Source organism: Chiloscyllium plagiosum, unplaced genomic scaffold, assembly GCF_037043375.1.
Source record: "Chiloscyllium plagiosum isolate Xiang-an unplaced genomic scaffold, Cpla_swu_hap1 HiC_scaffold_39, whole genome shotgun sequence".
Taxonomy (NCBI): domain Eukaryota; kingdom Metazoa; phylum Chordata; class Chondrichthyes; order Orectolobiformes; family Hemiscylliidae; genus Chiloscyllium; species Chiloscyllium plagiosum.
This window is the reverse complement of record NW_028270177.1, coordinates 9,725,387-9,752,390: the sequence shown is the minus strand read 5'-3', so window position 1 is coordinate 9,752,390 and position 27,004 is coordinate 9,725,387. Positions and strand designations below refer to the sequence as shown.

At 41.2% G+C, this 27,004-nt stretch overlaps 1 protein-coding gene across 4 annotated transcripts in view; it reads right to left on the bottom strand.

Moving 5' to 3' along the window:
• Positions 1-27,004, bottom strand: part of LOC122540912 (membrane progestin receptor gamma-B-like) — an 89,780-nt gene that overhangs the window by 46,610 nt on the left and 16,166 nt on the right. The window lies entirely within an intron of this gene.

The following is a 27,004-nucleotide window of genomic DNA, read 5'->3' as shown; positions in this document are numbered from 1 at the left end:
CTCCATTTAGGTTTTGCTTCCTATCCCTGATAAACATACCACACAAAGACCTAAAGATAGTGTCAGATTGCAGCACAGAAAGAAGCTATTCTGACAATTGAGTGCGTGCAAACTTTCAATTCAACAATCCAATCAGTCTCATTCCTCCGCCTGATTTCCACAGTCCTGCAAGTTTATTCCCCTCAAATTCCCTTCCACTATCCTTTTGAAATCATTAATTTAAACCAAATCTTAAAACACAACTAACCCCAAATTTCAAAATCTTTTTACAGGAAAAGGGTTCCAGGTTTCTATTAGCCTCTGCACAATAAGGTGTTTCATGATTTCACTCCTGGCCCTATTTCAAAGGCAAAAGGTAGAATTTAATTCTTGGAGATAGTGAGGCCTGCAGATGCTGGAAAGTCAGTTGATAAAATGCGGTGCTGGAAAAAACACAACAGGTCAAGCTAGGGCAGCACGGTGGCTCAGTGGTTAGCGCTGCTGCCTCACAGCGCCAGGGACCCAGGTTCGATTCCTGCCTCGGGCAACTGTCTGTGTGGACTTTGCACATTCTCCCAGTGTCTGCGTGGGTTTGCTCCGGGTGCTCCGGTTTCCTCCCACAATCCAAAAATGTGCAGAACAGGTGAATTGGCCATGCTAAATTGCCCATTGTGTTAGGTGCATTAGTCAGGGGTAAATATAGGGGAATGTGTCTGGGTGGGTTACTCTTCGGAGGGTTGGTGTGAATTTGTTGGGCCGAAGGGCCTGTTTCCATACAGTAGGGAATCTAATCTATGCTTTTTCCAGCACCACATTTTATCAACCCAGAACTTAATTCCCCTGGTTCCCCTACCTCATCCACCATTTAGGGAGTTGGTGGGAACCCCACATCACTTCCATCCAGGAGGCCTAATGCTCTCATGCTGTGACTGAAATAATCATTTTTGGGCCTTTCATGTGATTAAAAAGCATCGAAAATAGGAGCAGACCATTCAGCCCTTTGAGCCTTTTTCAACATTCAAAATGATCTCAGCTGACCATCCAACTTTGTCCCCTGTTCCCACTGCCTCCCCATAGCCTTTAATGTCTTTAACCCTAAAACCCATATCCAACTTCCTCTTGAAAACATTCTATCTCAGTCTCCTATGGCAGAGGCCTTTTTGGGGGGTGCAACCATCTTTCTTTCTGCAGTTTTTTTATTCAGTCACGGGATGAGGGAATCGCTGGCCAGGTCAGCATTTATTGTCTATCCCAGAGGACTGTTGAGAGTAAACCACATTGCTGTGGGTCTGGAGTAACGTGTAGGCCAGACCTGGCAAGGACGGCAGTTTCCTTCCCCAAAGGACATTTGTGAACCAGATGGGTTTTTCCAACAACCGACAATTAATTCATGGTCATCATTAGGCTCTTAATCAGAGATTTTCATTGAATTCAAATTCCACCATTCAAAGTGGGTCCTTTAGAACATTCCCTGGGGTTTCTGGATTAATAGTCCGATGATAATATCATGAGGCCAATTCTCCCCCAACTACTGAGGATTTTTGTTCCCGATTCCCACTGCCTTTATTTATATTTTGATGTCGCATTTGGTCAAATGCATCAAGAACAGTCAGTCAGTCTCAGTTCACCACTCACTCCCTCTAGGAATTCCTTCAGACCAAAGTACTATTAGAACAACATTGTCAATGAACATTTCTTGCAATTCTCAACATTTTAATCCATAAGCACTTCTATTTTTGACTACAACTTCTTCATATTTCTCTTCACACTAAAACTAAACACATTCAGAAGAGCTCTGGAACCAACAAATTGTTAATAAAGAACACATTTCCAGACTTTTATGTTCTTTTGGCTCGGTTTGGATTAACTGAGGTGAGCTTTCTAGATCCCAGTTTAACTTCCCTCTGCGGATGAGGATTTATCCTATACTTTACTGATCTCTCTCCATTTGCCAAGCAGTCTCCTGTCTCCCATTTAAAGATGATAGCTGCTATGGAACACAGTAATTCCTGTGTAGACGAGATTGTCACCTAGCCAAGTCACAGAATTGTTAGATTAGATTCCCTACAGTGTGGAAACAGGCCCTTCGGCCCAACCAGTCCACACCGACCCTCCGAAGAGTAACCCACCCAGACCCATTTCCCTAATGCACCTAACACTATGGGCAATTGAGCATGGCCAGTTCACCTGACCTGCACACCTGTGGAGGAAACTGGAGCACCCGGAGGAAACCCATGCAGACACGGGGAGAATGTACAAACTCCACACAGACAGTTGCCGGAGGCTGGAATCGAACCTGGGACCCTGGTGCTGTGAGGCAGCAGTGCTAACCACTGAGCCACCGTGCTGCCCCTAATTAATATGGTTGTGAGAAATGGATTTTCTCCTGTTGTTAAGAATGAATTAAAAATAATGGTCATAGGTTTCTTGTTCTGTCTTAGCAGTATCCCAGGTAAGAGAGGGCTAATTACATAAACTTCTCTTGTCTTTCCCGGAGTACAGAAAACAGTGGGGTGTCCTAATCAACAACAACAACAACCTCCATTTATATAGCATCTTGAACATTGTAAAACCTCTGAAAGGACTTCACAAGAACATTAACAAAGAAAATTTGGCACACAACTGTGTAAGGTGGTATTAGGGTAGATGACTAAAAGCTTAAACAAAAGAGTTAAGTTTTAAGAAACATCTTAATGTCATCCTTTATCTTAATAAACACATCTCCATGAAAGTAATCCTAAATGTTGTCCCCAGATGGATGAAGTGGTGGAGTGAAGAAAATCTGTGCTTCATTGAGTTGTTTTTGTAAAAGGTCAGATATAATTAATGAACTATTTTATAGAGTCACAGGATCATAGAGGTATACAGCACAGAAACAAACCCTTCAGTCCAACCCGTCCATGCCAACCACATATTCTAACCTAATCTAGTCCCACCTGTCAGCACCTGGCCCATATCCCTCCAAACCCTTCCTATTCACATACCCATCCAGATGCCTTTTAAATATTGCAATTGTACTAGCCTCCACCACTTCCTCTAGCAGCTCATTCTATTCACGTCCCACCCTGTGTGTGAAAAAGTTGCCCCATAGGTCTCTTTTATACCTATCCCCTCTCACCCTAAACCTTTGCCCTCTAGTTCTGGATTCCCCCACCCCAGGAAAGAGACTTTGCCTATTTAGCCTATCCATGCCCCTCATGATTTTATAAGCCTCTATAAGGTCACCCCTCATCCTCCAACGCTCCAGGGAAAACAGACACAGCCTATTCAACTTCTCCCTTTGGTTAAATCCTTCAACCCTGGCAACATCCTTGTAAATCTTTTCTGAACCCTTTCAAATTTCACAACATCTTTCTGATAGAAAGGAGACCAGAATTGCACTCAATATTCCAACAGTGGTCTAACCAATGTCCTGTACAACCCCAAAACGACTCCCAACTCCTGTACTCAGTACTCTGACCAATAAAGGAAAGCATACCAAATGCCTTCTTCACTATCCTATCTACCTGTGACTCCACTTTCAAGGAGCTATGAACCTACACTCCAAGGTCTCTTTGTTCAGGAACACTCCCTAGGACCTTACCATTAAGTGTATAAGTCCTGCTAAGATTTGCTTTCCCAAAATGCAGCACCTCGCATTCATCTAAATTAAACTCCATCTGCCACTTCTCAGCCCATTGGCTCATCTGATCAAGATCCCATTGTAATCTGAGGTAACCTTCTTCTCTGTCCACTACACCTCCAATTTTGGTGTCATCTGCAAACATACTAACCACACCTCTTATGCTCACATCCAAATCATTTATATAAATGATGAAATTCTGGTATGATGGTCCAAAATAACGGGAATAATCTTAAAATTAGAGTCAGGAGTGAAATCAGCAAAGCTGTCTTCATACGTTCGTCTCAAAATTATGGAATGTGACTCAGATATTTTCAGTCCATTTGTTCAGATATGATATGACACACTTCCAGGTCAAGTGGGAGTTGAACTGGCCTCATGGCTTAGAGATAAATACACACTAGAAACATTGGCTGAGTTCAGTGACTGACTAGATAGCCTTTTTGGAAGGTGTAGATGATGTCATGGTAATGTCACTGGCCTAGTAATTCAGAACACCAGGTTAATGTTCAGAAGACATGAGTTTGATCCCAACTTGGCAAATAGTGAAATTTACTTTCAATATCATAGAAACCCTACAGCACAGAAGAAGGCCACTTAATCCTTCTGAAGATCACCCCCCACCGCCTAGCCCTGTAATCCTGCATTTCCCATGGCTAATCCTCCTAAACTACACATCTTAGGACCGTGGAAGGAAACTGGAATATCCAGGGAAAACCCATGCAGACACAGGAAGAAAGTGCAAATGCCACACAGTTACCTGAGGGTGGAATCGAACCTGTGTTCCTGGCGCTGTGAGGCAGCAGTGCTAACCACTGAGCCACTGTACCACCCCACATAAGATACTTTGTAAACAGCTAGTCTAATAGTGACCATGTAATTACTGTCAATTATCATTAAAAAATCATCTTGTCCTTTAGGGAAGGAAATCTGCCATCCTTACCTGGTCTGGCCTATATGTGATTCCAGGTCCACAGCAATGAGTTGACCCTTAATTGCCTGCCTCGCAATTAGGGATGGGCAATAAATGCTTGCCTAACCAGTGATATCCACACCCCACAAAAGGAATAAAAAAGCTTCATTTAATTAATTGAGTATGAGTTATATATTTTGTGGGATACAGCTTGAATTTGTACATTTGGATAAAACAGGTGATAAATGCACTGTCAGCCTATTTTACATAACCCCTGTGATTTAATTCCATCAAGGTCACCTGCAGAAGTAGAAATCCACTTGTCAACTCACAATACATTTTTCTACACTGTTCCACACAGTCAAGATGCACTGTTGTTTTTGAGTAGACTATGTTGCTGAGTGATTCCTGCAATTAGGAGTAAGGCCATCAATTATGAATTGCCCATTTTTATACTTGATTTATGGAGAATTCTGAGGCAAGTGTAACATCTCTGGGCAAGTTCATTATCAAGATCCTCCACCTTCCTTGACTCTTTGGTGTTCTCATCGCTTAAAACACAACACTTTCCACTTGGCTGTCATTGACAACCCTATTTACCTAAAGTGAACTTGTGAATATAGGAATGAGGCTTAAAATCAGTGCTGTAATCGTCATTTTTACAAAAGCAACTGGGTCTTAATATAGCATCTGTAATACAGTAATAAAACTTCTAAGATGTATTTGGAAGCAAAATTTGACAGAAGGAAACATTAGCGCAAACGATCAAAAACTTAATCAAGAAATAGGTTTTACAGAGTGTCTTGATGGGGAAAGAAGGGTTTGAATACCAAAGATTAAGCTTCAGTTTTGCAGAACACTGATGCAATCACATGTGGAGTACTGTGCATCATACAGATTACTTAAACAAGGGAGAATATAGATGTGTTGTTTACCAGACTAAGTCTTTGACACTCTCGTCACGAAAAGATGGTGGAAGAGAGTCCTTGAATATTTTGAAAGTAGCGGTTGATAGATTCTTATTTAGCAAGGACATTAAAATGTTATTGGTGGGGGGTGGGGGGTGAGAATGTATATTTGAGGCCACAGTCAAACCAACTATGATCTTATTGAATGGCAGAGCAGGCTGGAGAGCTGGATGGTCTACTCCTGCTCCTTGTTTGTAAGAGAGCTGGGAAGGCTCAGAGATGGAAGTTCAGAGTTCAGGGTCTAGGAAACTGAAGACACATCTGCTATACTTGCAGCAATTAAAATCAGAGATACTCAAGAGACCTAAATTGGAGAATTTCTGATCTGCTTTAATGAGTCTTGTCACCAAGTTTTTCTGATCTATACAATAGGAGAACATTGAGAAGAATTTTCCCAATATGGCCACTATCCTGGCGATGCTAATCCTATAAACTACTGCATCCAGAGGATGTGTAATTGTAGCTAACTGCGAAATTGAATTGATCTTTTGCAGCATACTGTTCTTACAATCAGATTTTGTCATTCATCATTTATCTAGAGAACCTGATAATAATAATAATAATATGTTACAGGTTTAAGCCAAGTTCTGTAACTGGGTCACATACTTTGGAATTTCCTCAGACTGAATTTCTGTAATGACATTATTGCTCTCATTGTTAAATGTTGCTCCCAAATTATTGCTGCAAAGAGCTTACTGGATGTAGGTGAGTTTCAGGTATTTAATGACTGTGACCTGAATTGAATGAATGATCAAAGGAAAACAGATTTGACACTTTAAGTGGCCAGTGCTGCAGAGATTGCTCTATCAGAGATTTTATCCATGCTGTACTTTATTTCTAAGGAAGATTAATTGTCCCCTCATGGCGTAATTACATGTGTTCAGTTCCCCACCAGACTTCCTTTGGACGCTGCACTGCAATTGTAGCTTGAGTGAATAGTCACATACCAACAAACATTACATTCCATCCACAAGCAGTTAGTGAAGTGCATTCTTTATGTATTTGTTCAACCCTTTCCCAATTAACACTTCATTATTTTTGAATCTAGTCAACAGTGTCAGCGGGCTATTCAACCATGGGAAGGTCTTGCCCCCACCCCTAACTTTCAGATCTCACTTCTCAGCAGAGATGATCGAATATAATGACATCAAAAGGTTCCTGGGAGATTTGTGTCCTACTTATCCAAGACTACTCAAGACCAATTGTCGCATCTTCATCACTCACACATTTCTTCAGTTTTGGGAAAGATTAATAAAAAATATTATTACTAAAATTATTATTTCAAGTATCATCTGGATGGTAATGTTTAGTCTCATCAGAGATACTTATTACAACAAGGGTTCTGGAGTACTGATTGCCATTTTGTTTTTTTTAAACAGTGCCAATCAGTAAACTGCATATCTGCATCACAGCATGTTAACTCAACATCATTACAAAGGCACAGCTTTTCCTTTACGCTTGTCCCTGTCCCATTGATGATCTGACCCACAAAGCTGAGAAAAAATTGTTTTATTTGGAGCTTCCAGCTCATTGAGGTGGCTCCAGAACAATATACATCCAACAACCTGCTCTTAAAACTCTAATCACATTTTGACAACTGTGACAAATTCCAACATTGCAACTGAGAGAATCCACAGCAGTCTAAAATAATAAACAGCAATGTAACTAAAATAGCCCAGAACATGTGCACACAAAAAAAATCAACTTGTCTTCTCTCCCAATGATAATGGAGTCTTTCATTGTGCCAAATCTCTGTACTAATTTTCATTCAAATCTGATCATTATTTTTGAGATATATTATTTACAGATAAACAGAGATGTAAACATTACTTCCTCTCTCCTTTAGTAACAGAGGTAATCAACATCACTGTCATTGGTTATCTGGTGACTACGTCATTGCATCAATTGGCTGAAGGGTTAATCCAAATTACAACAGTGGCTATTTGGAAAATAGTTCATTGACATTAAAGTGCTTTGGGATGTGAAGAGCATTAAATAGTTGCAAAAACAACCTGTTTTCCCATGACACTGTCCAACTGGTAAGAGTCTCAAGATGGTCCATCGAAATTTGACATCAAGCCACATGATGAAATGTTAATGAAGGGGATTGGGTCGGCCAAAGACGCAACTTTTAAGGAGCATCTGTAATAGAGATAGGGAAGTGGAATTCTACAATGGGCCTAAACATCTGAAATCCAAGTGCTTTCTTTCTGAGTTATTTTTACACTGGTACATAACTGACTAGAATCACAGGGGAAAGGGATCTGTGCTGTACCCTCTGTTAGACTGGCTTGTGGATATGAGAGCAATGGAAACTGTGATCAGGGGGCACATTCTCCTGAAACCTTAAATAAACAAGCAGCTTATATAAACACACTCAACCAAAAAAAATCATTGGCAAGCTGTCAGTATTACGCATTTGTATCCTGGATCTCATTACATTTTTAAAGATGTGGGTGATATTGGCAAATTAATGCACACCAACCACCCCCATCCATCATGGTCCTTGCAAAAGGGGGTGGTGCCCTGACTTTGAGTACCTTTGCAGTCTGTACAGTGAGGACGCACCCCTCCTCTGCCTCCCCACTGCATGATGCACAATGGTGAATGACCTGGGACGTTGGTCCAAGTCAGGATCATGCATGTCTGTCAGAGGGGAAAGTGTGATTATGTTCCCATGGGTCAGGTTTTATTTTGATTTCACTCACATGATGTTGGTGTCATTGGCTAAGCCAGCATTTATTGCCCATCCCCGAGGGCAGCTAAGAGTCAACCACATTGCTGTGGGTCTGCAGTCACATGTCGGCCAGACTGGGTATGGGTGATAGATTTCCTTCATTAAAGGGAATTAGTGAACCAGAAGGGCTTTTCCCAACAATAGTTTCATGATCATCAACAGACTCTTAATTCCAGATTCTTTATCATGTTCAAATTCCACCATCTGCCATGACAGGACTTGAACCTGGGTCCTCAAAACATTCGCTAAGTTTCTGAATTAACAGATTAGTGATAATACCACTAGGCTTTTACCTCCCCCTTTAGGATGCTTTTTCTTTTTCTTGTCTATTTAACAAGGAAGAACATGTGAGGTTTTGATGATGCGACAAGAGAATGGCACAAGTTATTGAGAGAGCAAGCCCAGGCACAATGGGCTGAATGGCCTCCTTCTACACTGGAACAGTTGTGTGATTTGGTTATCGCTGCTGGATGGTGGCGATCACAGCTTTGGGAAACACAATTGATAAAGTTTCCAGATGTGAAGATTGTGGGTCAGGCTTGAAGATCAACTGGATCGTTTCTGCCTATTGTTTGTACACATTTGGATGTAACTGAGATATGAGTAGAAAAGTCTTCACCTCAAGTGGCCATCTGAGCTGATTTGAATCAGACAGTCTGGTGTTATGGAGCAGTTTCCGCTAATTTGAAAATAGAACAGAATCCCAGCTTTCAGTGACCATATCCAAGCCATTTAGATATTAATGTGCCTGGATCTATATGCAATGTCATGTGAGCATGGATGGGCACTTCTGACCTGCAGGGCTATCTGGAAAGGGAGGTGATGGACCGGCTCTTGCAGAAAGCCAACAGAGTTGTAATGGGCGGAATGGCCTCCTTATATTCTAACCATTTCAATCGTAAGTGTGGTATCTTTCTAGTTTACCTTCAACTTGGCCTGCATTAACAAAACTGAATCCTGTGGTCTTGAGGATGTGATGAGAGCACTTTCTTCTCTCTATGCAGCTGAACTAAAAATCTTCCCGAGGTTTCCCCCTCTTGTATGCCCACTTCTTAACCTATTCCCAACAATTTACCCAGACACTAAAAACTCTATAACATTGCTTTAATTTCTGATTATAATGGTTGCTCCACTGTAAAGGATCTCACTTTTTCACTTGAGTGGCTTTAAGCACCCTTTCATTAAGAGATTATTAAATCCAAATCCAATGTAGAGTCACATTCCCAAATCAGCATACAAATGTGCTTTACAGCTAAACCTGTGCCCAGATCATCCACTTAACACAGCCACTGGACCATCAAGATGCAATTCAATTACAAAATGCCATCTCAAAATCTGCATGAGTGCCCCAGAAGACAATTATAAAAGAGACAGCCCCTTTAACTAGTACTGACTGGGAAGCAGAATCTCTGGAATAATAAACCAGTAAGACTGTTTCTCAGTTTTTTTTGTGATCCCACCCTCCCCTCCTGTCTTATCATCATGCAAGTTAAGCTGCTAATGCCTCACAGCTCCCACAACCCCTCATTCTGCCAATGTGTTGTGTGATGACACATAACAGCAGACATTTGCCTGGCTGCAGTGTAAGATTTAGTTTGAGATTCCTGGCTCCTGTAGATACCTCCATGTTACCTTTGTTTCCTGTGTGGCATCCAGGGGCAACTGGCCAAAAGGGTAAAATAGCCTACAGAGCAAATAAAGAGCACAAGTAGTCCGCATCCAATCAGCCCACCCCCTGAGGACTGGTGTGGGGGACAGGGGCTGTCAAAAGCAGCAACTGTATTCAAACAGTAGGAAACACTTTATTGCTTGGTTCAACTGCTTGTTGAAAAGGTTTAAGCCAAACAGCAGGCAATGACTTACAAATACAGAACTGACATTCATTGTCACTTTGCCATGATTAAAATGGAAGAGATTAATTTCTGAGTTCAGGAAAGCCAATAATTGCTCTCCCTCTGTTCTCCCCACCTCTCCCGAAGGTACTGACTCAAGCTTGAGGCAGGGTTCAAAGACCAAATGGTTATTCTTCAATTAGGATTCTACATTGTTAGTTTATATTTTTCAGTTATATGCAAAGATAACACGAATTCCTATGGGTAACAAGTTTCATCATAATGCTTCAAAATTCTCTCCATCCTTCAGTTCTAGCCTGCAACTCTTACAACAACTTCCTTATTTGACCTACAGTTTTCTTGCAGGCTTAACTAATCCAGCACATAGAGAATAGATCAGTTACCAAACTCATAATCAATCTATAACCAATCACAGAACTGTTGAACACTAATTAGGATAGACAGACTCTTTTGACTATATAGTATGGATCACTCAATAGTGAACTGAAAATTAATTCAGTGTAGCTATTTCATCTCAGATTAGAAACTACGAATTTGAATTTGTGCATCAACTGTGGTTCCAATATTCCATATTTATTTATTTATGTGTCTGACCACAAGGCTGAAGGGAGACATAGTTGAGGTCTTCAAAATTATGAAGGTCTTTGGCTGTAGATGTGAATAAGATGTTTCCACTTGACTAAAAGTGATACATGTATGATAATCATTTAGAAATCTGGTTCAAAATTCAGTTCAAACTTCATTCCCAGAGAATGGTCAGAAACTTGTCCTCATATGGAATACGGAAGCAATTTAAGGAAACGTTAGCAAGCCACATGAGGGAGAAAGGAATACAAGTATAAGACGTTAGGACTAGGTAAGGAGAGGGAATTATTTCCCTTCTTAACTCCTCTGCCAATCATTTGCGACAAATATTTTGACTGTTTTTCTTAGCACGTGGCAATCAGACTTCAGATAAAAGGTAATCGTCAAGATCAAAATGAAGGAACAAAATTACAAAGGTTTTCCTAAGTGAAAGAAAGGAGGAAAATATTACCTACCATACTGAAACTAAATAAAAAAATACAACATCAAACACATGCACAATATGTGTAACAGAAAGGGGAGGTGGGGTCTACTACAGGCAGGAGAAAGTGAGGACTGCAGATGCTGGAGACCAGAGTTCAAAAATCTGGTGCTGGAAAAACACAGCAGGCCAGGCAGCATCCGAGGAGCAGGAGAATCAACGTTTCGGGCATAAACCCTTCTTCAGGGATGAGGCAGGCAGGAAGGTAAAGGCAAGTGCAGTTTGAAGTTCCTAAGTTTGAGTTTCAGTATGACCTGAGTCCCTAGTGTTGTTATTGTCTTATGTCCATAACAGTGGCAAGGGTTGCAGATGCCTTTGTGTTCTCAGTGAATGGTTGTTGTTTAAAGTTGTGATTTTACTAGGCACTGATTTCAAGGTTGAGAAAAAGAGATAGAGTACACTTCAGTTAATGCTCACAAATCCATTTTTCCATCTCTCTCCTCTGCTACTCAAAAGCTGCTGTTGGAATAGTTATTTGTGGGTTTTCCTGTCTGGCATCGTTATACTTTCAAGCTGGATGGTCTCCAGGTGATTTTTATCCCCAAGATATAACAGTCCGATGTGGTGGATCTGGTGGTGCAGTGGTAACATTCTTTATGTTAAGGTAAGAGGCCTGAGTTCAAGTTCCATTCATTCTAAAAGTGTGTAAAAATATCTCTGAGCAAATTGATTAGAAAGAAATCCATGAAGCTATGAACCAGGAGACATAGGTCTGAGTTCCAGATCCTTTTTAACAATGCTAGTTTTTCCACAGACTGATCCTTGTTCACTGATGATTTCATGTCCTTGTCTGAAACTGGGCAGGTATTTCACAATAGCTATTTTAGGTTAGACTTTGTCCTTATTAAAAGTCAGTTAGTCCATAAAATCTCAGGTGTTATGAATATCTATAGTCCGTTTTTACGATCACGGTTAGATTGAGTAACAATAACATCTTGCATTTGTCTAACACCTCTAAGTAGTGAAGTGTCACAAAATGTGGTGCCAATGACTAAAAGCTTGGTCAAAAGGTAGGAGGCTTTGAGGAGATAAAAGGAGAGAGTGCAGCCGAGGGCTGGAGAAACGTAGCGAGGGTTTATGGTTTTAGCTGCTGAACGCACACTGTAAATAGTGGAATGATTGAGATTGGATAAGTGGAAGAGGGCAGATTGGTGGAGCTCAGTGATGCACTGGGTTGGAGAGCTGCTGCACAGAAGGAGGTAAGGATTGTGTGTCCTAGGTCCAGCTGCAAGTTGGGCATCGCACACACTGATTGGCTGATTGTGTGCAGCTTTTTACCATTATAGTTGGGGGTGTTAGGATCCACCAAAGCTCAGCATCTTTTCACAACTATCAGAGACCCCTCAAAGTCTTCACAGACAATAAATTACTGATAAAACCCAGTGGTGCAGAAAAATATGGCAATCAATATGCGCATAGCAAAAACAGCAATAAAAATGTAACAATAGAAATCCTGACTCACTGGTGAATGACACGACATGCTCTTTTAGTTCTTCACTTTCCCCAAAATAGCTTTCACAAATGCTTTTTTTTCCCACCAACTCTATGCCTCTTTAAGGACGTGCGAGGGAACAAAACAGTTGGGAAGGAAGACTCACAGATGTTGATGGCATCAGTACTCTTCCTGACAGGCTTGGCTGTAGCTTTCAATTAACCCTCACTCATATTTCTGTACAGGTTGCAACTCATGCTCCATACTTTGTTGTAAAACTGACTTAATTAGTCCAAATGTCGCACAGTTACTTTTTCACTTCTTCCTTCTGTCCGTGAAGTCAGATTATTTCTGGAAGTTTCTTTTTCCTCTACCCTGGACAGACATAAGCTTTTCAATCCAAATATTTAGTGACTCCATGGGCCAAAACAAATAAGTGAGTCATTTTAACAATTGGAGCTTTCTTAAAGGGACATTAAGGTGCCAAAGTGCCTCATGGATCACAGAATCCCTAAAGTGAGGGAGTAGGCCTTTCGACCCATCCAATCCAACTGACCCTCTGAAGAGCATCCCAATCATACCCCTTACCCTATACCCTTACATTTCCCAAGAGCCCCTTCCTCTTCCTAATTGCCACAGATGGTATAACCGAGCAAATGAGACAGGAAGCACCATCTCAATGTTATTTGCAGATGACATTGAACTGTGTGGTCTGGACATGACCAATTTGGTCAAGAAGAGCCCTGATAGATACGGTATGACTATCAAGAGGCCAAAGGCCCACTTTATGGTCTGCTGGTTTGACCCTGGTGAAAAGCACCAGAGTGAAGGTATAAAGACGAGGGCTGAGGACTTGGAGAAAGGGGGTAACTTCAGGTACTTGGGGTTAGTGATGGTAGAAAGTGGAAACATGGAACAATGGATTAGCTCTGGTGGGAGTAGTTGATGTTTCTCGGTATCTTCTCTGCATAGCAGGCAAAAAAAAAAAAACTTTTCACTGTTTCTCAGCATACTTGACAATAATAAATCAAATCAAATAATTGGAAGAAGTGTGGTGGAGTGTCGTATGATAGGAAAATACTCCGGAAATTGACAGGAAGACAGGTACGAGGCCAGTCTGTGGAAATGGGCAACATCTAGAAGGGAGGAACAATGACTGGATACTCACAAGAAGTGATCACTGAGGTGGAATTGTAGATTGAGTAACTAAAATAGATAAAATGGGGCACCAACACATTGAGGTGGGGAAGTCAGTAAAGAGCAGACAAGAGGTAGATTGAAATAGCACGTTGTAAAGAGATAGAGAGGAGAAATGTAGTGAGCCAAGTGCTAGAGATGGGTCTGCCGGGAAAAAGCAGCAGAATGACCTAAGTAGCAAACAAGGGCTCGTGGGAGAATTAAACTTGACAGGATTGGAAGAAGATTGAGTGACACACGGGAGGTGATGGAGAAGGGGATTGACCAGCAATGTGGTAGTGCTGCCATCAATAAAATGGTTGGATGGAAGAAGAAAGAGGAAGAGAAAAAATGAGGGAAAAGGAAAAAGGAAAAAGGACACAAAGAGGTTAAGGAGAACAAGAGGAAGAGAAAGGAGTTGAGTCGTTCAAGGTGTGAGAAACTCCAATGAGGAACTAGAGTAATTGGGTCTGTTTTCCTTGGAGAGAAGGCTAAGATGAGATTTAGAGTCATAGATTCATACAGCATGGAAACAGACCCTTCAGCCCAACCCATCCATGCTGTACAGGTTTCCTAAACTGGACTAGTCCCATTTGTCTGTGCTTGGACCACATCCCTGTAAACCTTTTCTATTCATGTACCTGTCCAAATGTCTTTTAAACATTGTACTTCGTCAAAGTTTTCAAAATCAGAAGGGATCTGGATAGAGTAGAAACTGTTCCTACTTGTAAAAGGTTGAGAAGGAGAGGCCTCAGGTGTAAAGTAATTTATTAAAAAAGCAAGAAGTTAATACTGGATCACGTAATAGGAGGAATAGGTGGAGTGTCGTATGGGAGGGAGAGGAGAGGGATTAGCCACAATACCAAATCTATTATTTCATCTCCAGTGAAAAGTTCAAGTCCACTGGCGTTATTGGGTGCCAGTGGGATCTGTGAACTTTTCTTACTGAGAGCCAGCCTTGTGGAGTGACCACAGAAACAAGCAAGCAATCAGCACCAGAGCAGAGGGGAAGCTTGGCGCAAGGGTGAAATCAAAGTCAGAATGACAATGCTGTGCATCTAAATCAGGCATACATACCAATTTTTTTATATTTCTGAGCTTCAGCTGTTGGCAATACAAATGTTAAAAAGAAGCTGATAAAGCCCATTCTTTAAACATTGACACGGGCCTCCTACATGTCCAGACTTCAGAAAGAGAGCTTTAAATCCAGATATTTCAAAATAACCGTCAATAGCAGGCAAGCAAACTAGAATACAAATCACCCCAAACTGACCCTCAGGAAACATTCTATTAAAGATTTGTGTGTTTTTTGCATCTTTTGTAAAACCCATTTATAGTGATGTTGGGATAGTTAGCAGCAGCGATGTCACAGCTTCATTGTGAGGTCATGAATATGCATCATGTCATTTGCATTTCTAATATCCTAGCTTCAGGCCGTAATGGTGATTGTGAGGTAGTACAGGTGGATTTGTCGGTTCAGACCATAAGACTGGAAGACGCAGGAGCAGAATTAGGTCATCCAGCCCATCGAGTCTCCTCGGCTATTCAATGAGATCATGAGATCTGGATAACCCTCAACTCCACTTTCCTGCCTTTTCCCCATAACCCTCGATTCCTTTCCTGACTTAAAATCTGTCCATCTCAGCCTTGAATATATTTAATGAGCCAGCCTCAGCAGTGAATAATTCCACAGATTCACTCCCCTCGGAGAGAAATCCCTTCCCAACTTTGTCTTAAATGTAGGACCTCTTATTCTGAGATTATGTCCTCTATCCCACAAGGTGGAATAACCTTTCTACACCTACCTGTCAAATCCCCTAAGAATCCTATATCTTTCTATAAGTTTGCCTCTCTTTCTTATAAACTCCAATGAGTACAGGCCTAACCTAACCAACCGCTCCTCATCTGACAGTCTCCCCATTCCTAATGAAGCTTCTTTGGAATGCAGCCAATGTCAGTGTATCTTTTCCTAAATAAGGGAGCCTTCAAACCATTTGATCACCTCCTTCACAAGTATAAACCCAGCTGAGTCCCAACCTCAGGGACCACCCCTGCCAAATGTATTCTTTATTTCAGGAATGTACTTTACAAACAGAAAAATGGGCTACTTGGGACAGGCTGAAGTGGGTTGGGCCCTCTATTTACATTCTTGGTGCAGTTGTACAAACACACGCCTACGTAGAATTTTTCACAACATTGAGATGTCTGAAAAGAATTTCGCAAACAATGACGCAAACAATGTAGGGTGTTGCACAGAACAAAGCAATGTTCCACGAATGATAGAAAGAAGTGGCCAGATAATCGATTTCAGTTGTTTTGATTGAGATGTAAATATTATCCAGGAAACCAAAGAGAAGTTGGGTAAAATAGTACCATGGAACCTTATAGGAGAAACTGATTCACTCTTAAATTGGCTGTTCCAACAGTGCAGCACTCTACAGTACTGGAGTGGTTACATGTGATACAATGGTGTGGGACTTAACCCTTTTCGTACTATTCAGCACCACTAATTTCATTTAATCATCAGCAGCTGATCCTGGTCTTGATTCAACATTTGCATTGCAAGCAGCAAGGGTACATGAGGTGCAGTTGTAGTGCCCTTAGCTCTGAGCCAGAAGTCTCAGGTTCAAATCCCATCTTGCTCCAGATGTGTGTAATATCAGGTTGATCAGAAAATTTCTGTATTTATAGCACTTCATTGGCTACAAAGTATTATGGAATGACCAGTCGTTGTGAAATGCAAGTGTTCCTTTGTTTTTTTTTAGAAAGCATACAATATTCCAAAACTTGCTGATTCAAGAACAGGTTGATTAAATTAGAAGAAAACAAGGTGAACTTCTTTCTTCAAAAAAACAGGAAACAGGAAACTATAGGCCAGTTAGCAATGTTAGAAGCTAGTATCAAAGAAACTATAGGAAGCCATTTTAGTGTGTTGTGGACAAAGAAGATGCATTGTGTGTAAATTATCAAATAACATTTGTTAACCTGTCACATCAAAAATTATGGGAGAAATCAAAAGATCATGGTGTCGAAGGTAACATATTGCATGGATAGAAGATTAGTTGTCTAACATGAAGCGCAACGTTGGCATAACTGGGCCTTTTTCAGGTCAGAAAGATGTAATGAGTGAAGTGTCACAGGGACTGATACCAGGTCCTCACTGCATATGAATGACTTGGCTAAAAGGACAGTGTGGAGCTTTTGTGGCACAGTGGCAGTGCCCTTGTCTCTGAGCTCACAGGCCGAGGTTCAAACCCTACCTGCTCCAGAGGGATATAAATGCCAATTCTGAACATGTTGATTAAAAAGAATGTAACTGAAAGGACAAAAGGAATGTGCTGACAACACAAAGATAGATCGGAAAGTAAGTTGTGAAAAGGGCATAAGGACTTAAACTGGTTAAGTACAATATAGGTACAATATGGAGTACAATATAGGTGAATCTGTTCATTTTGACATTATCTAAGTGGTGAAAAATTCTCAAACTCTGGGATCTGGGTGTCCTCATGTATGGATCACAAAAGGGTAGTATGTAGGTACAGCAAGTAATAGGAAATTAGTAGAATGTTACAGTATAAAAGAGCAAGATTAGGCCATTCAGCCCCTCAAGTCTGCTCCACCATTTGACAGATCATGGCTGATCTCATCTCGGCCTCAACTCCACTTTAGCCCTTTAACCAATTACTAATTTAAAAATCTATCTCCTCCATAAATTTATTATGTGTCCCCGTGCACACTACACTTGGAGTAGTGAATTCACTAGTCACTCGTCATGGGGAGAACTGAGTACAAAAGCAGACAATGTACATTTTAGTTTTGAAAATCATGAGGCAGAGTAGATAGGGAGAAACTGTCCCTGCTTGTAAAAAGACATGAACCAGAAGACACAGATTTCAACTGTTTTGGAAAAGAGGCAAATCTGAGGTGAGAAAGAATTTTTTCACACAATGAGAAATTAGGGTCTGGAATGCACTGTCTGCAAATGTGGTACAGGTAAATTAAATTAAGAGGGCATTAGGTGTTCTTTCTTGCCCCTTTGTAAACTTCAAGTTTTTTCTTGGAGAAAGGTATGAAAGGATATGGGCCAAAGGCAGATAAATAGTTTTAGGTCATGGATCAGCCATAATCTTACGGGGAGGTGATGACCTTGTGGTATTATCGCTGGACTGTTAATCCAGGCAATGTTCTGGGGACCTAGCTTTGAATTCTGCCATGTCAGATGTTGGAATTTGAATTAGATAAAAAGAATCTGGAATTAAAAATCAACTAAGATCCTTTCGGAAGAATTCTGCCATCCTTACCTGGTCTGGCCACACGTGACTCTAGGCCCACAGCAAGGTGATTTACTCTGAACTGCCCTCTGGGAAATTCCTTGATATTGGTTAGCACATCAAGAGATTAGTTAATTAATTTGAAAAGGCTGTCAAACTGAAACGTTAATCCATTCTCTCTCTCTCTCTCTCTCTCTCTCTACAGATGCTGCCTGATCTGCTCAGTATTACCAACACTTTGTTTTAATTCAAGCAAGTGCTTACAGGAAAATGTTAGATCTTCAGGAACACAGAAGTTAACCTTCACCATGAGGCAGGGAGGTATGGTTGCCTCCTGAAGTGGTACTTTATGAACACAGTTAATTCAATGTCGATACAAAGCCATTGTAAGCTCATCTCAGGAAAAGAATGTATGCAAAGATCACTTTTTGTTGCTACAGCCAGTGCATTCCAAACTGATCATTTCAACTACAGCATCTGCTTAAAATTCTTTTAAATGTGGCTGGTATGTTTTCTTCTGTTTGGGATGTAATTCTTCATGCTTAACCTCCACAGGTTAAAAACACTGAATTGTGAAGGTCAAGTGTGCTATTTCTAGTGATATGCAATTTTTGTTAATGGTTCACTGTTGGTTACAAATTAGTATTTGTCATTGAGAAAATAACATTCTTATTGTTCAACAGTAAACCCGTGGAGCTCATTTTAAAGAGCCTTAATGCATCTCACCAATGGCACAGCTGATAAGCCCATTACTTAATTACACTGATTTCACAATATCTATTTTCATTTAGTAACTTTAGCAGAGTTCCAATAAACCAATGCATTTCACTGAAGGTGAAACAGGTGAATAAAAACCTGGTCTAAGATGTAGGTTTTAAGAGGTTTCTTGGAAGGGCATAGAGGCAGAGGTTTAAGGAGGAAATCATGGAGTTTAGGGTCTGTAGAGGTAGGCATTAATGACAAATTGATTCAAATCAGGAATGTGCAGGAGGCCAGAGTTGGAGGAATTTTGACTTCTTCAAAGGAAATAGCACTGGATGGAGTTACAGAGAGGGAGGGGGGAGGTGGATTGATGGGATTTGAAATTAAGGCAAGAAACAGGAGCCAATGTAGGTTACCAGGCAGAGGACAGGGGTTAGATAACAATCAAGTGGCTTAAATATCTCAGTAACTGGTGAATGCTGTACACCTGAAATATCGATCCCTGCTTTTCCCCTTGTGTTGGTCCATCTTCTCTAAAATCATATGAAAACAAAAAAATCTACAACTTTACTTTAAGTAAATGGCATTATCTTTAGGTTTCGAGCTGCCGGTGTTGGACTGGGGTGTACAAAGTTAAGAATTACACAACACCAGGTTATAGTCCAACAGGTTTAATTGGAAGCACTAGCTTTCGAACGCTGCACCTGATGAGGGAGCAGCACTGTGAAAGCTAGTGCTTCCAATTAAACCTGTTGGACTATAACCTGTGGTGTTGTGTGATTTTTAACATTATCTTTAGGAGCATTGATATACAAAAGGATCTTGGGGTCCAAGTCCATAAGCCTCTGAAAGTGGCAACACAAGTGGATAAGTTGGAAAGAAAGTGTGTGACATCGGTCAGGGTATCGAGTGTAAAAATTGCAAAGTCATGCTACAGATGTATAAAACTTTACTGAGGCCACATTTGGAATATTGTATGCAGTTCTAATCATCATATTATAGGAAAGATGTGGAGGCTTTGAAGAGGGTGCAAATAAAAGGTAACCAAGGTGTTGCCTGGACTGGAGTGCAATAGCTAGAAGGAGAGGTTGGACAAACTTGGATTGTTTTCGCTCCAGCACTGGAGGCTGAGGGGGTGACCTGATAGAAATATATAAAACTATAAGAAGCATGGATGGGGGAAGCGGGGGGTGGGGGTCAGTCAGTCAGAGACTTTGTCCCAGGGTAGAAATGTCAAATACTGAGGGGCATAGGGTTAAGATGAGAGGGGAAAAGTTTAAACAAGATGTGTGAGGAAAGATTGTTACACATAGAGTAGTAGGTGTCTGAAATGCATTGCCAGGGGAGATGATAGAAGCAGGTACTTTAGCAGCATTTAAGAGGCATTTAGGCAGACACATGAACAGGGAGGGAATAGAGGAAGATAGAATTAGTTGAGAATGGCATCATGGTTGGCACGACACGGTGAGCTGAAGGGCCTGCTCCTGTGCTGTACTGTTCTGTATTCTACATTCTATGTACACTGGCACCTAAAAGGTTAACTTGTCAGTTCTGCCACTCAACTTTATTGACTGAGTGTGAATTTATTTGACCTGAGTGTTTGTCGTGATTGATTTTTTTTCTGAGCTGTACTTTCCATTAGCTGATCATTTACTGGTTTTTTTCAAGGTTGATATCAGCTCTGCTATGTTTTTTCTAGGCCTTCAGAAAGTGTTTCATAAAGATAAATTAATCTGTTAAGATCAAGGATTTTTCGACTTTTAACCAATAAAATAGGTCAAAAAAATCTGACTCGGGAGTTGATCTACCTTTCAATGAATGTATCCAAACGGATAATTTTCAGAGGACAGACTGACAGCAAGAACTCTCGACCATCTCTGGTACATATCAGGTGATTGCTAGTGTCCAAAGAGTGCTGGCAACGTGAGATCAACAGGCACATCCTCAGATGGTTTGGGCTAATATATCTTTTGTTCACCGGGCTTGCTGTAGTTGGGCAGCAGGCTCAGTTGGCAATGCTCTTACCTCTGAATTGTAAAGGTTATTGGTTCAATTCCCACCCCCAAGGATCTACATGGAAAGTCTAGACTGATACTCCCAGTTCAACTGTAAGAGCTGATGTCTTTTGGACAGGGTGTAAAACTAAAGCCCTTTCCGATCTATCTCATGTGGATATAAGGGATTCCAATACATTTTCAAGGAGAGTTCAGACATTTGACAAGATGTTCTGGTCAATATTTGACCCTCATCCAGAATCTAAAACACCTAGCCAAAGTAACATTGCTGTTCAGGAAAGCATTTCACAAATTTATGACCTTGAGGTCATAAAAAAAAATGGCATAGAAATGCAAATCCTTTATTCACAAGTTTCAGCAGGTTGGCTTAATATTACATCCCTCACTTGCTCATGTTTTAGTTTTTCAGCTTTAACCTTCCTCATGTGAGAATGTTTACACGAGTGAGTCATTTTCCATAACTGTGTGCTTCTGAGGTTGTGCATAGTGTAGGGGGGGTCACTAAACAGCATAAGAGGAGATGAAGTCCTGTCTCATTTTCCCTAATCTAGTCTTGAGTGCTAATGCCATTTCTAGCGCCCTTGTTTCACTGTAATTTATTCAGTGCAATCAAAACAGTGCCCTTTTTGACTGCAGCCTGCCAAAAAAAGATGACAACCTTTTATCATGAGACCATGCTAGATCATTCCAGCACTCTGTCAGGAGGTGCCAATCCCTGAGTGAGATGATAAAATGACAAGCCCATATACCGGTTTCTGTGGCTCAGATCAACATTCACAATCCCACGTCGATGTGAAGGAAAGCATCTGGGTGGTATGGTGGCTCAGTGGTTAGCATTGATGCCTCACAATGCCAGGGACCCAGATTTGATTCCAGCCTCAGGCAACTGTCTGTGAGGAGTTTGCACATTCTCCCTGCATCTGCAAGGGTTTCATCTGGGTGCTCTGGTTTCCTCCCACAGTCCAACGATGTGCAGGTTAGGTGGATTGGCTATGTTAAAATTGGCAATGTGTTCAAGGATGTGTAGATTAGATGCATTAAGTCAAGGGCAAATATAGAGTAATGGGGTAGAGAATGGTCTGGGTGGGTTACTGTTTGGAGGGTCAAAGTGGACTTGTTGGGCTGAATGGCCTATTTCTATGCTGTAGGGATTCTATGACTCCCCAATGCTTGTGTTTACATGCCACCCCCCAGGCAACATCATCTTTCATCCAGGGGCAGTTTATGGGATCTTTCTGTGTAGATACTGGCTTGAGTCTGCCCAATGAAGCAACAGTGTTTGCATTCAAAGTAATTTATTATGTAAGAAGAAATAGTGACACTTCTGAGAGATATTATACAATATCATTATATATCATACAATATCAGAGAAACCTATGGCTGATTGTGTTTCTCATTGGGCACTTGGAGCTGGTGATAACAATGAGCATGCTCAAATAACCAAGGGGCCCGAGACGCCGCTCACAAATGATTTACCAGTAACAACAATGTCAAAATTTAATTGACATCTCAGCCTCATGAGACTATCATCAGTTGTTGTAAAAACCCATCTGGTTCACCAATGTCCTTGAAAGGAGGAAATCTGCCATCCTTACCTGTTCTGGCCTGCATGTGACTTCAGACCGATACAATGTGGTTGGCTATAAACCACTCTCTGAAATGGCCAAGCCAGCCACTAAATGCAACAAGTAGGAATGACCAATAAAGCTGGTCTGGCTCACACTGCACAAAAGGGTTTTTTTTAAAACAAATCCTTTAAAACATCATCCAATGCCATTTTAGTGACTTTAGCTTCCACTTTGAAGATCATATATAAGACCTTCAAAATGTCACAAAGTGCTTTACGAAAAGGTAAGTAGATGAACATTTGACAGTGAAGTGAAGGATGGGATATGAAGATATTGGTACAGTTTCCCAAAGAGGTACGCTTTGAAGAGTGCCTTACAGGCAGACAGCATGGTAGAAAGAGGAGACATCTGGGGGAAGGAATTCCAGAGATTAGGACCCAAGCAGCTGAAAGCGTGGCCCCAAATAGTAAGGGGATGGGAATAGGTGATGCACAATAGGTGAATCGTCCAATTCTAAATCCAAGGATGAATTTTTGACCAACTCTCTTGACAGTCAATAGTGTTATGTGCAAACTCATAATGGAAGAATTAAAATAATGAACTGGGTATGGACTAGAATTTTAAGGGGTTAATGATTTATCTTTGCCAATTAAGCAAGCCAGTTGCAGAAGGGTGACAGTAAAGGTATATTATTGACTTCCTTGCCCATGAGCTGTGAAATGGAAAATATCTTGCAGAGTTTTTGCCCCAGATTGTTAGTTCCATTGACTTGAGCTGGGATTCCCTCATGGCCCAAAGTCTGCTGACACTCATTGCTGAAATTCATACGCTGAGAAACGGCACTTTGTTGGGGTGGGGGGGGGGCGCGGAGAGAGTATCGGAAGACGAATGGTCTAACTGTGAGTCCTGTGCCTTCAAAGGTAAAAAGGAGAAAATAGAGAGAGAGAAAAAAAAATCACATGAATATTTGTTTTGGAGGTCAAAAGTAGATAAGAAAGTGTTTTTCATTAGCCAACTCCACTATCCCCAGACACAACAAGGCAAGTCTGTCTTTGGAAGGTCATGAACAACAGGTGCTCAGTATATTTGCCAACTCCATTTGGCTGCATTCCTGCAGGCTCCATCACATGACCTTCTGAATTAAATCACCTAAAATCCCAGCAATTGTCTTTTCTCCAGCTGCACGATCATCTTCCAACAGGAAAGGGAAGAAATAATTCTGCTCATATGGATTAATCTTGACTTCTAACACCCACACTCCCTGGCCCCTTTCCTCAATAATTTCATAACTGATAGAAGCATTCACAAAAGTGAGAACAAAAACTAATTTTCCTCAATGCTGAACAGACGTTTTTTTTCTCTAGACCCTGGGGCAATCCTTGAGGGTTGGCAGTGCTAGTGCACAAGTGGAGAATGTGTTGAGCAGCACAGACCCCAGAAATTGTGAACTAGGATCCTGATATTTTCTAATATTCAAAACTGCAATGACAATAAAGCAAAGGTTTTTGGTCAGTATTCACCCTACCAAAGATCCGACAGAATCCAACCAACAATCTCAAATACTCCACATCCACTCCTCAGGCCATATGAAACAGAGTCATAGACATATACAGCACAGAAACAGACCCTTCGGTCCAACTCGTCCATGCCAACTATATCCTAAATTAATCTAGGCCCATTTGCCAGCACTTGGCCCATATCCCTTTAAACCCTTCCTACTCATATACCCATCCAGATGCCTTTCAAATAATGTACAAGCGTCCACCCGCTGCGTGAAAAAGTTGCCCCTTAGGTCTCTTTTATATCTTTCCCCTCTCACCCTAAACCTATGCCCTCTAGTTCTGGACTCCCCGACTCCAAAGAAAAGATCTTGTCTATTTATCCTATCCATACCCCTCCTGATTTTCCTTTATTTCCCCTGGGATGCCCTCTGTTTTGCAGCCTCTCCCAGGAGTTCAGCAGGCTGTGGAAATGAAGTGCTGGGAAGGCTCAAGTCAGTTTACTCCCAATGGTTATGAGGGTGATGAATATTTTAAAAACTAACAAACTAAATATTACTACATAACTGATCACCCAGAGATAATGTAAAGCAAGCAAAGAAATGTGTTTCCTAAACATTGGAATTTCTTTTAAGGCAATCATCCTGAGATAATATGTAACTGCGAAAGTAACTGCTTTGTTAATCTCCCATTATCTCAAAGTGAGCTTTCCTGCTCACACCTTGGCAAGATCATATCAAAACGGCTGTCATGTGAAAGTAATTCAAGTTACATAATGCTTTTTCTCCCTTTTGTTCACAAGGATCCTGTCTGATTAAAGGCAATACAATGTAACTATTGTTGGTCTTTTCAGAGAGAAAGAAATTTTAAGGGCAATTTTAAGGAGGTGTTTTAAAATTAAGAAGCAACAGAAGAGATAAAAACAACCCATGATTGAAGAGATACAGGTTCAATGTTACATACGGGAAATCTCTATCGGAGAGTTTTGCAATGGTACGGCAGTACTTCTTAAACTAATGCTTGAAGTGGGGCCTTTGAGGCTAGATCAGATAGGAGGGTGAAGACTACAGGAATAAAATGATATAGTACTATTGTTGGACAGTATTGAGTGAGTCCAGCCAGCTTTTGTTAGCTTTATCCTTCAGGCAAACAATAGTACTATATCATTTTATTCCTGGAGTCTTCACACACCTTTGTCATTCCATATTATCTTGATCTGTTTAACAAGTGACTGAACTTTACACTATGTTTTCTGTCATAATTGTTGCTCTTTCAGGGAGCGACCTTACCCAATGCTTCAACATTGCCCAATCCACGTGGAGGTGGAGCTGACTCCATGAGTGTATTTTTGCACTTAATAGTTGATCTGTTATCTCTTTCATCTCAAACAACAAATCTGCATTTGTTATTTATTATCTGTTCGAGGGATTTAAGCATTGCCTGCCTGGCACAGCATTTATTACCCATCCCTAGTTGTCCTTGAGAAGGTGGTGGTTAGCTGCCTTCTTGAACTACTACAAGCATAGAGCTGTACAGCACAGAAACAGACCCTTCAGTCCAACTCATCCATGCCGACCAGATATCCCAAATTAATCTAGTCCCATTTGCCAACACTTGGCCTGTATTCCTCTAAACCCCTCCTATTCATATACCCATCTTGATGCTTTTTAAATGTTGCGATTGTTTCAAACTCCACCACTTCCTCTGGCATCTCATTCCATACATGGACCACCCTCTGTGTGAAAAAGTTATCCCTCAGGCTCCTTTTACATCTTTACCCTCTCACCTTAAACCTAGGCCCTCTAGGTTTGGACTCCCCCACCAAGCTATTAACAATATCCAGGCTCCTCCATGATTTATAAATCTCTGTAGGGTCACCTCTCAGCCTGTGACGCTCCAGGGAAAACAGTCCCAGCCTATTCAGCCTCTCCCTGTAGCACAACCCGTCCAATCCTGGCAGCATCCTTGTAAATCTTTTCTGAATCCTTTCAAATTTAACATCTTTCCTATAGCAGGGAGACCAGAATTGAACACAGTGGCCTAACAAAGTCCAATACAGCTCCAACATGACATCCCAACTCCTATAGTCAATGCACTAACCAGTGAGGGCAAGCATACCAAATGCCTTCTTCACCAGCCTGTTTACCTGAGACTCCACTTGCAAGAACTATGCACCTGCACTCCTAGGTCCCTTTGCTCAGCAACACTCCCCAAGACCCTACCGTTATGTGTATAAATCCTGCCCTGATTTGCCTTTCTAAAATGCAGACCTTCACATTTATCTAAATTAAACTATATGTGCAACTCCTCGGCCCATCTGATTAAGGTCCTGTTGTACTCTGAGATAACCTTCTTCACTCTCTACCACACCTCCAATTTTGATGTCATCTGCAAACTTATTAACCATGCCTCCTTTATTCACATCCAAATCATTTATATAAATGATGAAAGGCACTGGACCCAGCACCGATCCTTGAGACACACCACCTCCTCTTCTGTAATATGACACTACAATTTATTTTTCCAAGTTCTCTTGCATTCATCTCCTTCTCCATAGCCCATGTGCTCTAGGTAGATCCACAATGCCCTTAGGGAGGGAATTCCAAGAGTTGACCCAGTGACAATGGGGATATTGAATCAAGACGGGTTGGTGTGTGGATTGGAGGAGAACTTGCAATTTGTGGTACTCCCATGCATCTACAGCCCTGTCCTTCTAAATCAATGCTTCCCAAACCTTTTCCTGCTGTTACCTCATTTCACGTCTTGAAATTAATCATAACCCCTCAGTGAGAACTCTTTGAGTTGTGGTGGTCGAGGCTTAGACAGTAGGGGCCTGGTGGTAAAGGCATACAGCTATTATACCTCAGTTGAAACTCTATAGTAGCTACTATCACTTGACAACTCATAACACTAAAACGTCAGCTCATGATCCTGCCCTGGGTCCCAACCTCCATTTGGGAAGCATTGTGCCAGGTTGTAGTTGTCTGGTGGTGAGTTGCTACAGTGCATCTTGTAGATGGTACACAGTGTTGTTACTGCACATCAGTGTTGGAGGGAGTGGATGCTAATGATGGTAAATGGCGTGCCCATCAAGCAGGATCCTATTTATGCTGCTTCTTTAACTTGCAAAATGTTTCATGCACTTCACAGGAGCATATTCGATCAAAGTTTGACACTGTATCACAACTGGACTGACAGCCAAG